The following is a 14199-nucleotide window of genomic DNA, read 5'->3' on the forward strand; positions in this document are numbered from 1 at the left end:
AAACAAACCAAGCCAAAACGTAAACATAAGTTCAAGCAAATAACTGTATTGCCCATATGTCTGCTGATTGTTAGACATCAGGTATGTCGATCGCAATTTTACCATTTTCACTTTAGCGATACTTTCGACCGCAACTGTACTCAACACTAAAGTGTTATGTATGCAACGCTACAAATACTAGTTGTATAAAATGCCAAGAATATATTTAATCAATTACGGAGTGCTATCTAAAAATGCGTAAAACCATCTGCGATATCGTGTGTTTCAAACGCAGCTGGCCCGGACGTCGAAGGACAGGAACGTATCCCCGTTATTAATTACCTCTACCAGGTTGTGTTGATCTTATACTTATATGATCTAAAGTAGGCCTACGTAGATAATATTTTTGTCAATGGAAAATTTACAATGTTATCTATTGGTTTAATGGGCAACACATTCATCCATTCATTAACAATTTTACATTTAAGGATGTCATATACTTTTGGAGTGGAGGTTGATTTGCTTAAATTTTCGATAATGTTTTCTTTAAATAATTACGTCTGGGCAAAACAACATTTATAACAAAAAGCAATGCACATCTGCCTGCAGCGTACAATAATATAGGTCTGGCAGGGAATGTACAATACATTATAAGAAAATTAGGTTCCAGTCATTCGTATGCACACATGATTCTTCGCCATAGGGATTCGTAGGACGTATTCGAACAGTGGCGTTGTGTCTCTAGTGGGAACCACGCTTTAATGAGCGACAGTTCGACTAATCCATCGCTTGTCATTGGTCAAATAACTTACGCTGCGCTTGCGTCCTTGTGATTTACTACGTGCTTAGTGTGTATTTAATGTTTGACGTTTTTCTCGAATGTTACTCCATGCATGACTTCTTCAACTTGTAAATCATTGATCACGTTTCACACACTGTTTTAATCACAATTACATGTAGTATCGTGCTACTGATACGGTGTTAATTAAATAACATTGTTCAAACTACACCAGTTCGTGTATAATTACAAGTATGTCACTATAACTGAATTGTAATGCATTTGAACAAACATACTCCAATGCTTGTACTGCGTTTGTATCATTTAAATTGTCATATTCGGCTGTCCATATTAAACCTATCTTCGCTCGTATTAGTACGGTACAGACCGTACGATCATTCAAAGTGACTCATGTGTCATTAGAAATATTACACAAATAAGTCACATTTATGTTATGTGAACTTGATTACTTGCTCTTAGGGGATGAATTAAGACCGAAATTTACCATCTCATTCTGAGGAGATTATGATATTAAGTTCTATAATGAATATTCTGCAACTTGGATATGATTATATGTATAACCAGTGAGCTTGAAAATACAAATAATGTCCGCGCATGGCTTAAATCAAATCCTTGATATGGACAAATATATCAATAACATTACAGATCTAATTAGTTGCAGGGTAACGTTTGATTACAATATCAGACTATATCGTAAGTACTGTAACTGACCGAATAAGTATAAGTTACTATAAAAACAACTTTTAAGTAAAAATCAAACCGCTTACTGCCCTGACATGAAACAGCTTGATAATTGACAAAATTCGACGTTGAATATAAACAATAAATGAATCCCACATGATTTCAGAAAATCATTTTTCTTTTTCTGTATACATTACCGTATTTATTCGACCCCCTATCCCATAGAACATCGTTTAGAATAAAAAAAAAACACCTCACCTACCGACGAATAAACGCCCCGCCACATTATACACACAAGCAATTATTGTATTATAACACAATTCTATTTACAGTAGAATTTTTAGCTGTCATGATCTACAATTTACCAATCATTTTGATACAATTTTTTTTTATTATACATGTTACCATATTACAAAAAAAAAACCCTCCCAAAGATTAAGCTATTCGAATAAATGTCCCCGGAGCGTTTATTCGAATAGCGTACTTTCCAATATAAAGCTCGCACCTAACGGAGGATGATATTATTATTATCATTGTTCACTTATTAATTATAAAATATATCATAAATTATCAGAAAATCTGTAAACGTGACATCCCTTGTGTTATAATTGTTAACTGGTAAAATAAAGTAGCACATTTTGGGGATCACTAGCCTATATTTTTTTTAGTAAAAACTCAAACACAGCAATGTTTCACAAACCTTTTGTTCTTTTATTTTACATTTTAAATAAAGAAACCTCCTACATTGGTACAAAATGATTATCAAATAAGCAGAAACCAAACCTATATTTAACGTGTTTTCCCCTTGGAATAATAGCAAATTACAACCATTTATGTATGATATTATAATGACGTCATAATTAATTGTCGTTATGTTAATGATATCGTCCTTCATTAATTAGCATAATATGCGTAATTTTGGATTTGTCGAAGAATATGTTGTGTGCTGTTTTAGATGAAATCATTGTTAAACTCTCATCATAACGATAATCAATAATTAATGTTATCTTCCATTATTAAACTACTGGAAAATATTAAAACATGTGTATAGCATAATGAATGGTTTTATATTTTCATAATTTTATCATCAATTTACGGTATTGATCAGAAATCTATTTTCACACGCGAGGACCAGGCAATTTTAAGTAGCATTACGTATGCCACCTATACTACACTCGTGTGACGCGCGAGGACCAGGCAATTTTAAGTAGCATTACGTATGCCACGTATACTACATTCGTGTGACACGCGAGGTCCAGGCAATTTTAAGTAGCATTACGTATGACACGTATACTACATTCGTGTGACACGCGAGGACCAGGCAAGTTTAAGTAGCATTACGTATGCCACGTATACTACATTCGTGTGACACGCGAGGTCCAGGCAATTTTAAGTAGCATTACGTATGCCACGTATACTACATGCGTGTGACGCGCGAGGACCAGGCAATTTTAAGTAGCATTACGTATGTCACGTATACTACATTCGTGTGACGCGCGAGGACCACAGTTTCAGGTATCACGTATGGCACGTGTACATATTCGTCTGATAGCCTACGCGAGGACCAGTTTTAAGTATAATCACATATAGTATCGTGTAGGCCTACAGCATTCATTTGACAGGCGAGGACCTGACAATAATTGTAACCATCGAAAATACATGCTATAGAGTACCCCGTATGTTATTTTGCTTACGGTATACTACGATTATTGATTAAACAAATTGCTCTTGATGAAAAATATAATAGGACTAAGTAACTTAGAAATATAATGTTATGTTAGAATAACAAATTGATTGCGATATTATTGATTTCTATAAACATAAATTATAATTCAGTCATAAGTCATCAACGAATTATTATACCAATAACTATAAGTAGAAAGATAATATACCAATAACGCTAAGTAGAAAAACATGTTTGTTTAAATTTATATTATTTAAAAAAAAATTAAAAATAATAAAAACATGGAGATAGTGACAATATAGGAGTGTTCGCAATAAACGACAACATAAACCATCATTTTCTATAGTGCGAACGAGACTGAAGAGTGTCATTTTACTCTTTCCTTGTGTGGACAGGTATCTAATGAATTGAAGTAGACTTACCTTGATATCTTTTGATCAAAATACAAAGAAAGCTTCTGGTTTCTACGCCAATAATTGCATATGCTTTATTCACTCCGCACCAAGGACTGTTTAATAAGCTAAGCACCAACCACCAGAAGACTACAATAATAATTCGTTATTATTTGTCAATTTATACGTAGCAGGGTTCAACGACGTATACAGATCTTTACGGAAATTAAACAGAATCGAGATGAGATGAAAGACCATGTGTATTTACATTATTTAATAAAAGATGAGATGAGTATTTTGTCACGTTGAGATTCAACAGGTGCCTTAGGCATCTGATTATAGATCACTGGCTACCGCGCGGTAGCATAAATAACGCGCGGCAGCGTAAATGACACGCGTGTAAAGCTCTGTCTACACTATCAAACTAGTTTGACAAAAAAAAGTGTGATGTGCCCAAATATGGTAGTGATATGCTCAAATGCGATAGTGATATGACATCATCATGTTTATATATGGGCACATCACAGTTTGTTGTCACATAAAGTTTGATAGTGTAGACAAGGCTTTACACACAGAACAATATTCCAGCAGGCTGCAAAAGAATGTGCACTTGCGTGTTGTGATTTTAAACCATTTTCGTAATTCTTAGTTGCGGCTGTGCCGCCAATCGCCATATTGTTAAAGCTAACTATAACATTTTTAATTAAAAACCGCTCTTTTACATATGCGCAAGTTAGTTATATTACATAGTCTATAATGTTTAATTTAGTATAATGTAACACAAATGAAGAGACCGTGTTAAATGATGCAATATATCAATTCGATTTCCCGTGTAAAATAATTCACGGTTGCAAAAAAAAATTATTTTAAAATATTATGACAGTTACTGCATGTATAAGAGGGCTATATTTCTATTTTATTTCTGAATAAAAGTATGGCGGATATGGTGAATTTAAGAGAAAAAGAAATTATAAGAATAACAATAAAAGAAAAGAAAAAAACATTAATTGTTTCTTCTCTGCTTCTTATTCGGAAATTACTTACGTGTTCGATTCCAATGGTTTTCAGAAATAAAGTAACTGACAACAAGCACTGGGGAAAAAAAGAAAAAAAAACAACCAGACACCACAATACCAACCGTTTTGGACGATTTGAGACTCATTTTCGGAGGGCTGTGTGAATTGATCAGATTGATCAGATTCTCAGTGCTCGTATCTCCACCACAGTATAATATGGTATACTGTACATTTGAAAGCCCAGTCATGTTGTGTATCAACAAATAGTATAAGACTCAGATTATAAGAAATCTAGAATTATATCTAGGCCTATAATTATGTATTGCTACTTAGCACGGGTAGAATATATAAACATGTTGTAAACACGGATCCTTATATTTAATAGTAAAATTGAGATTGTAGCCCTAGAGTTCGAATGCGGTAGCAACTAAAAGTGTTTCAAAATGTTGACAAACAACTTTAGTTGCAATTAAACCATTCAAGTGCATACTATTGATAATATATAATTTGTTTTTATATAGAACTGGTGTTATTAGCTTATGAGCAGCTGTAGATGACAAAACCTTGAAATATATTATGAAAGCGTGAGCTAATTAAAAAGTAAAAATAAGTTGCCATCTCGGCGTTATGATTGTATGCCTTGATCAAACGCGATTGCGATAGGCAGGCCTAATGGTGGCGCTAATACTATTTGTTTTCTCATCAGAAACAAACGTGATTGGTGGTGGCGCCAATTCAGTTTTTGGAATTTTCATGAAACATATTTTTAAAACTTAATATCCCAATATAGGCCTACATCTATCACATTGTAACATTTACATTTTACGATTTTATTTTATTGCCAAATTCGGAGTTTGTTAGAGTTTGCAAAATAATGTTTGCTTATAGTGTAGACTACTACTAGACTAGGCTTTATGTTCAAAATGGTTACATAATGTACGCCCTCAAACGTAGAATATTACCACCAACAAATTCACAATGTTCGGTATGCTCTACTGCTGTAAGTCGGTGCAGAATTCAAAACAATGATCCCTTAATTTACATGTGTATTCTTGCTATTCTTTGTTATTTTCTCCCATCTCAACCGTTCAGAATTTTGCGATGCCTAAGCCAACCTGCATACTACCGTACACCGTTGCGTCGCGCTGGCCAAAATCCGAGCGACACCTTTTTCGGATTGCCAATGCCTAGCCTTTATTTATTATGTTTTTATTCCACTATTTTTTCAAAAACCTACTCATTAGAAGAAATGTTTTACCTTGAAATGGATATTAACCTATTGATTTTAGAATATTCGATATATTATTGTTTTGATAACCAAGGATACCGTAGCTTAGATCAGACACACGGTTGATCAGACAGTGATAGCCTATAACTACGAGTGGCGGCCAATTCCCGTACGACGGTACCATGTACCGCGACATCCTAGTTAGAGTGTCATGTCTGCTGTTGGTTCCCACTAGAAAACAGATCCTGTCCCAACTTAAACTTCTCACAAGAGAAACAAGGACGTAGACGCAACGCAATTACGCGAGTTGACAAATGGCATTGAGCAACAGTTTAACAGCAACTTCATTTATTTTGCGGTTGCGTCTCTAGTGGTGTGTAGAAAGCGACGACCTCGAATTGGACGACCCCACCGACCCGGGCGACCTCGAATTGGACGACCCATAACACGAAACCGACGACCCCCGGTTATAGCCTAGCCTAGCCTAGGCCTAAGTGTGGTATAACATCCCGAAGCCGAACATAGCCAAAGATCTTTAAACTATACCTTATATAATACTCGCAAGCTAGCAATTGATAAATAATAAAAAAATAAAATACAGATATATCGCCATTTGAGAGGTATATTCAGAGCGTCATTTCGACGATCGAGCATTCTCTACTTCTACGGAGCGCAATTTATGCCTTTATTTACTTCCGAAATAGAAATAGTACTACGGTAACTGGTTCAGTGGACCAAATTTAGCACCGGTGGAGCACAGAGTTATAAAATAGAAATAAGTCACTAATTTTAATATCGTTTTGTATGTTATTACATTGTGCTCAATTGAACCCTATTTGGAGCCAGGGGAGCACAGTGATATAAAATAGAAATAAGTCACTGAATTTTAATATCTTTTCGTATTTTAATACATTGTGCTCAAGTGGACCCAATTGAGTACCAGGGAAGCACATTGATATAAAATAGAAATAAGTCACTGAATGTTAATATCTTTTCGTATTTTAATACACTGTGCTCAAGTAGACCCAATTTGGCGTCAGTGGAGCACAGTGATATAAAATAGAAATAAGTCACTGAATTTTAATATCTTTTCGTATTAAGCATATTTGAATACCTACCGGTATGGTACCTTACATGTTCGACAATACAGTGTCACATATCTCTATTTAAAAAAAAAACAATATTAAAAAAAAAATATTCGTCGAGGTTCGAACCCCAGCCGATAGCACTCAAAACTGAGCATTACCCGTTACGCCACCAAGAACATGACTGAAAAGTATCTCACACTAGGGAAACAATCACCATTGTATGACTGGTCCTGAAGACTTTTATATTTCGTTTCATAATTTCTGAGGACTAAGCTTTCATTCTTAGCTCTGCCCCAATCATGGTGAGCTTAACTGGAGATTTAATATTTTAATTTCATATTTCAATAAATATTTTTTCAAAATTGTCTTTGCTCAGTCCCAATCATGGTGGGGTAGTGAAGACTCTTATATATCATTTCAAAATACTATAGGTGTCATTTCTGGGGACCTTGTAGCTATTTTAAACAGTTTGGTAAGCCCTGCATTGTTATGCAAATGAGTTTGTGCAGGTGTAATGGGAAAGATGGTATTGTTAGTCCTACGCGGTGAACACGCCACAACATTAAGTTTAAAAGTTAAATTTTGATTTTGTTAATCTTTATTAGAAATTCAAATCATGTAAAGATACAATTTTCCGGGCGGGAATCTAGAAACTCCAGTTCTTTAGTTTACAAAAGTAATCTTGAAAAGAACCCAATGTGGAAAAGAAGCTTACCCGTTGAAAAGAAGCCCACCGTACCCAAGAGTACTAAAAAATGAGAAACACATGGGCTCTTTTTGGGGTTTTATGGTGTCTATTTAATGGAAAAGTGAATGCCATACTAATTTAAAAAAAAAAAAACAATATTCATAAAAAAACATCCGTCGAGGTTCGAACCCCAGCTGATAGCACTCAAAACTGAGCATTACCCGTTTAGCCACAAAGGACATGACGGAACAGATGATAATAGTCTATTTATACGTGTATTACGTAATTCATCATTACGTCATTAATATCCTTTTAACCTTCCGAAAACCAAAATGATCAGTTAGCTCAGTCGCCTGAGCGTCGTGTTAACAACACGTATGTCGTGGGTTCGATTCCCACGCTGGTCGGTGGAATAGAGTTAAAGGCATGCGGCCACTGTGTTTGGGGTTCACAGATCATACGTCCCCCTTTCCACCACACATCATGAGGCGACAACATCAATGCATCTGGTGATGTGGTGGAAACGACCCCAAAAGGCTGTGGCAGGGCCTTAGTGCTGAGGCAGGAAGAGCACATTTACCATCTTTTTTTTTTGGCTCTCGCCAACTGATTTGATGGTATAAATTTTATGTTTAGCGCCCTCAATTTATTTTAATGTTATAAAAAGGAATTAATTCTCTTCGTTACGTGTTTAGAAGAGAATTAATTTTATTTCATCGTAGTTTGGTATGCCGTGTGTTTGTTATGCAAATGAGGGTGCACATGTGCTGTGGGAAAGATGGTATTGTTAGTTATTCGCGATCAACACACAACACTGTTCAATTTTTTATTTTGTTAATCTTTTACATTAGAATTGTAATTCTATCGTTACACATTATAGTGTATTTTTGAATATCCGTTTAATGCAAGATATTGTATTGTATTATAGAACATTTGCAAAGATGCCGATTTCCAGACCAATTTCGAAGCTTAGACTAATTCCGCCGCCGGGCTAGGCCATAGGCATATACGAAGTCGAGTTTTTAAAGTAGAAAACCCCACCTAAATGTTGAAGTCGCATCTGGATAGTTGACATTTTAACATTATCATAATTATCATAGGTGACTACTATGTATGTAATAAGTACAAGTAAGTGCATTTCTGGGCTCTATTCTCATTGCTCTGCCTCAACCATGGATGGGCTAGTATTACTGGAGACTTAATATTTAATTTTATATTTCAATGAATAGGTGCACTTTCCGGGGACAAGCTCATATATTGTCCTGGTGAGTCCTATATAGTTTGTTTCATTCAAATCATGTAAAGCCATTTTTTCGGGCGGGAACCTACTGTATACAGCTCTTTTTTTCAAAATCGTCTTTGCTCAGCCCCAAGCATGGTGGGGTACTGAAGATTCTTATGCATGTTGTTTGAAAACATAATAGATGTAATTTTCGGGTACCTTGTAGCTACTTTAAACAGTTTGGTATGTGCGTGCGTTGTTATGCAAATGAGTCTGTGCAGGTGTATTATGGTAAAGATGGTATGTTAGTCATTCGCGGTCAACACGCCACACTGTTAAATCTTGATGCTGTTAATTATTTACATTAGAAGATTTTTCAAATCATGTAAATAAAATATTTTCCGGGCGGGAAGCTAGCAGTTCCCCTCGTTTAGTTTGAAAAAGTAATCTAAAAGAACTCCATGTGGAAAAGAAGCACACCCAAGAGTACTCAAATTGAAGGAGCACATGGGCTTCTTTTCGAGGTTTTATGGCAGTCTATTTAATAGAAAATAATGCCAAGCAACTTTGTTTCTGATTTAAAAAAGTTCCACTTGACATTTACAATCCTCAAAATATCTCTCTTTCAAAATAAAAGAAAAACAATATTCATTATTTTCCATTTAAAAAAATCCACTGGCGCCAAATTGGGTCCACTTGAGCACAGTGTATTAACATACGAAAAGATTGAAACTTGAGTGACTTTATTTCTATTTTATATCACTGCTCCCCTGGTACCAAATTGTGTCCACTTGAGCAGCACAGTGTTTTATACGAAAAGATATTGAAATTTAGTGACTTTATTTCTATTTTATATCACTGTGCTCCACTGAGGGCCAAATTGGGTCCACTTGAGCACATTGTAACATACGAAAAGATATTAAAATTTAGTGACTATTTCTATTTTATGTTTTTATTAAACCTTATTTTGTGAGGGTGACCCTAAACAGCATATGCAGACAGTTAAAAACATATATGAAAAAACGGATGAACTATGTTCAAAAAATATAAAAATATTATAATATATATGTACTTAAATACAAAAATATAGCCTTCAATACTATACAAAACGTTGAGTTTTTTCTTTTGGGATTAAAATATTTTTTTAGAGCAGACTAAAATTATTTATTGTTACCGCATTTCTTAGTTTGGTGGGTAGCAAATTCAAACGAACACTATAGGCCTACCAAGCAGCGTGTTGCGAACATGTGCATGGGGAGGGCCATAAGAAAGCTTTACATTTCACACAAGCATTGTATACGGTCAAACCTTACCCGCCGCTGAAAAAGGGGCCGTTTTGACCTTGTTTGCCATGTTTATGATATTTCGTGTGCTAATCGAGTCGAATGCAGTTTTAATGATGCACTCTTGGCGTTCCATATCTGTTCGTTTGTTCGTGTCGACACATTCAGTATCAAAATGGCGATATTTCTGTATTTTTTCAATCAATTGCTTGCTTGCGAGTATTATATAAGGTATGTTTTAAAGATCTTTGGCTATGTTCGGCTTCGGGATGTTATACCACACTTAGGCCTAGGCTAGGCTAGGCTATAGGGGTCGTCGGTTTCGTGTTATGGGTCGTCCAATTCTAGGTTGTCCAATTCGAGGTCGCCCGGGTCGTTGGGGTCGTCCAATTCGAGGTCGTCGCTTTCTACACACCCTGGGGGAAAGCCAAGCATTATGAGAAGTAATGAATCATCACTGTTGCGACCTATGTACGCAAAGCAGAAAATAATGTTGAATACGGAACAGTGCTTACGTCGTCGTCGTCATCGGCTCCCACTTGTGACACGCAAGGTTTTATGTTCTTTCTCTATTATAGCTTCTGCTAGGCCAAATTTGTCTTGTCCACTAGCAGACTGAAATACGTAGACCTACTACATTATCTCATCTCAAGACCAAACTACATCGGAGTTGGTGGTACGAAATCCCCGATAGCGAAATGCTAAACGTAACGTACTGTACTATATATACAAGGTACTTATAAACAAAAAAATAGAGAGAGAGATACAGATTATTTGAAATAAGCTCAATATTTATTTTTTGGCAAGTTTGGCTACTAAGACTTATTCTTGATAAAGTTAAGATTAAATCTTTTTATACTATAACAACTTACTACTGAAAAAATATGCACATTGATAATATATACATTGTTATATATACACAGGCGTTTATAATAATAATACTAATTGATATACATTCTTAATTAACGTCTTTTAATTTAGTTGTTGTGACTCATGCATTGATAAGGCCTAACAATAAAACTAACAATATTTAACTACTATGTTTAACTAAACTTGTAAAGAAAAGTCAGATGAATTTTCTTATTTTTTAAAAAACGTATACACATTCTTATTATTACCACTAAAATGCATTATACTTTTTTTTATCAGGATATAGGACAATTGTTTTTAAAGAAGGTTAGAGATTGCACATACAGTACTGATAACAAATTATTACAGTACCTTGCTTTTTTAGTACTGTGCCATTTTATTTAGAGCAATAAAGCAGTGTAAAGCAAAATATTACGTAAGAATATTAGTATAGTGGGCCACGTCGTGTCGTGTAGCGTACGCCGTCTGTAACACTACTCATGACAACAGCCATGTGAACAAGAGTGTGTACTGGTGTTACATATTTAGCTGCCTACAGTATGTTACGGTACAGTACCCAGAGTGTGTACTAACGATACGCATCTAATGCGTTATTTTACATAGATACTAATGTTTTTGCCAAAGAATGCTATACAGTTTGTGGTAATGGATACTGACGATACATCTATGGAAGTTAATGACATTTTACGAATATTTTTTTTTAAACTGCTCTCAATAAACTATAGCAAATATGGTAAACTAAATGATATTTATCACTAATAATATTGTAATCGAATAAATTGATAATATTTTATAATAAAAAAATAATGCCCCAAAACTATGAAATAAAGTTAGACAAGACAGTTACAAGACCCTTAATAAATACGGTATTAATTTAAATACTTAATTAATTGCATAACTGTAACGACAATATAAAATTAATATGTATGTACAATATATACAGATTAAAGAATAGAAATATATTATTTATTACGATAACTATTATAATTTTTTGTTAAAATAACTTATAATAGTTTGGAAAATTATAAAAAAATGATGAAATTAACAAATGCAGTAATCGCGAAAACACGCCTTTCTCACCGACCCAATAGTAGCCATTATTTGTTGTAATTTAGCGTTAAAAAATATTAGAAATTACATGTATGAGTGATTTTGCATTGCATTTTCTGTTTATTTATTCAAGTTTATGGCTCAGTAATATTTTTAGTAACACCAAGTGAAATTTCACTCTTCCTGTTAAAAGCCATATGGTTCATACTTAGGCCTATAGATACTGTTTTTTCTTATTTTGTTTATACGTATGCAAAAATGGCATATAGTATAGAAAGGTCTATTCATTATTATTACCGTATAATTATAATTTTAAAGTACATTAGCTCGTAATTATCCCGTGTTATTATTTCAATTTCAATAAGTTATTACAGTTCCATATTGATAAGAAAACACAAACGCAATCGATAAGCCCATCAAACCATAAATAATACCAAAATATATTAATTTTAATATAATTTGTGACGTCATTAATAAAATAATCGATTATTAAAATTAGTAAACTTAACGTAACCTTTTTTTTAATGAATCGGGTATGTTGTCTATTTTGTAAATAAATCCACTATTTCCATAAGAGTAATGTGTCGCTTTGAACGTACAGTATAACATTGAATACTATGATGCATCGATTGTGGTGGCTTAAGTAATAAGATTAAACGGCTTTATTTAAAGATGTATTGTCCCCCTGAAAAAATATTACTTGAAAAAAAATGTGTATTGGATATGCCATTCTAATGTCACATAATAGTTATTCGATCCAAAAATTGGATCGAAAAAAATGTATTTACCTGAAAGAAACTGTAGTTTAAAGCAAAAAAATAGTCAAATTGGCTGCCAGCCAATGGATTTTTGGTTGAATTTAACCATTTATTTTGTCTTTTTTTTTATTGAAAACATAATTTTTTTTCGTTTTTTGTTCTACGAAAGTGATTACCTTGATTAAAATTACACAATAACCTATTCAAAGTCTGATTTAATTTGTCTTAATTTTTCATGACAATACATCTTTAAATAATAAGATATAATTAAACGGCTTTATTTAAACATCGGATACAATATAACAACGACATGATTAGGAGATGTTGTCTATATATTCTTTTTGTATTGTAATTAATATTAATGACAAATTAATGTTATTATTAATTTATGCTGTTCCGCCAATCTCCGCTTCAGCTCATCCACTTAGATTCCTGATGAGGTTCATCTGGGTTTTTCCCTTTTCTTGCTATCTACTCTCACTTTCTTGAGATATTCATTTCTGTAGGCAATGTCTCGTTTGATCTTGTTACATGTAATTCAAATTTGAAAGTGTTTCAAAGTGTTTTGTCTAAAGTCTTGTCTATCAAACTTTAATGGACAAAAAAAATGTAATGTGCCCATATATGAACATGATACCATATTTGGGCACATCACACTGTTTTTTTAAAACTAGTTTGATAGTGTAGACAGAGCTTAAGAATGTAACCTAACATTGCCCATCCTAATTTGACACCAACACAATTGGTGATTTAGACATGTGACGACACCAAGGCGTTGGATCCATTTTTGATTATTATACAATCATCCTAACTACCAAAACACGATACCACTATAAATGCATGAGCTATTAAGCTTTTATCAATTTAGCAGTAACTATATTGCATAGAAGTTATATCATAGGTATATCATGAACTATTGCATCAAATTGTATATTAAATCATGAATGATATAAGTATTTGTTTTACGTTTCATGCATGTACCATGGGTCTGCGCATGCTCAGTAATGCCACGATGTACACGAAAGCATTTCCGATATAAATAACGTTCAATAATGTTACATTATTATTGAAGTGCTTATAATAACAGTCAATTCGTCAATTCTATTATGTTAAGAAAGTATAATGGTTGTAAAAGGTTACACTTTGCGCAATAAAACACAACCTGTTATTAAGTAAAATAAGATGCAACATGTTATATTACGTAATATAAAATATAAAATATATTATCATATATTATATAAGATAATATAGCATATATTATAAGTAAAATAAGATGCAACATGTTATATTACGTTATATAAAATATAACATATATTATCATATATTATATAAGTAAAAAGTAAAATAAGTAATATAATATATAATATCTATTATCTTATATTATATAAGTAAAATAATATAGAATATATATAAGTAAAAGAAGAAACAACATTATAAAACGTAAAATGAGATACATTTTAT

Source organism: Antedon bifida, chromosome 3, assembly GCF_963402885.1.
Source record: "Antedon bifida chromosome 3, ecAntBifi1.1, whole genome shotgun sequence".
Classification (NCBI taxonomy): domain Eukaryota; kingdom Metazoa; phylum Echinodermata; class Crinoidea; order Comatulida; family Antedonidae; genus Antedon; species Antedon bifida.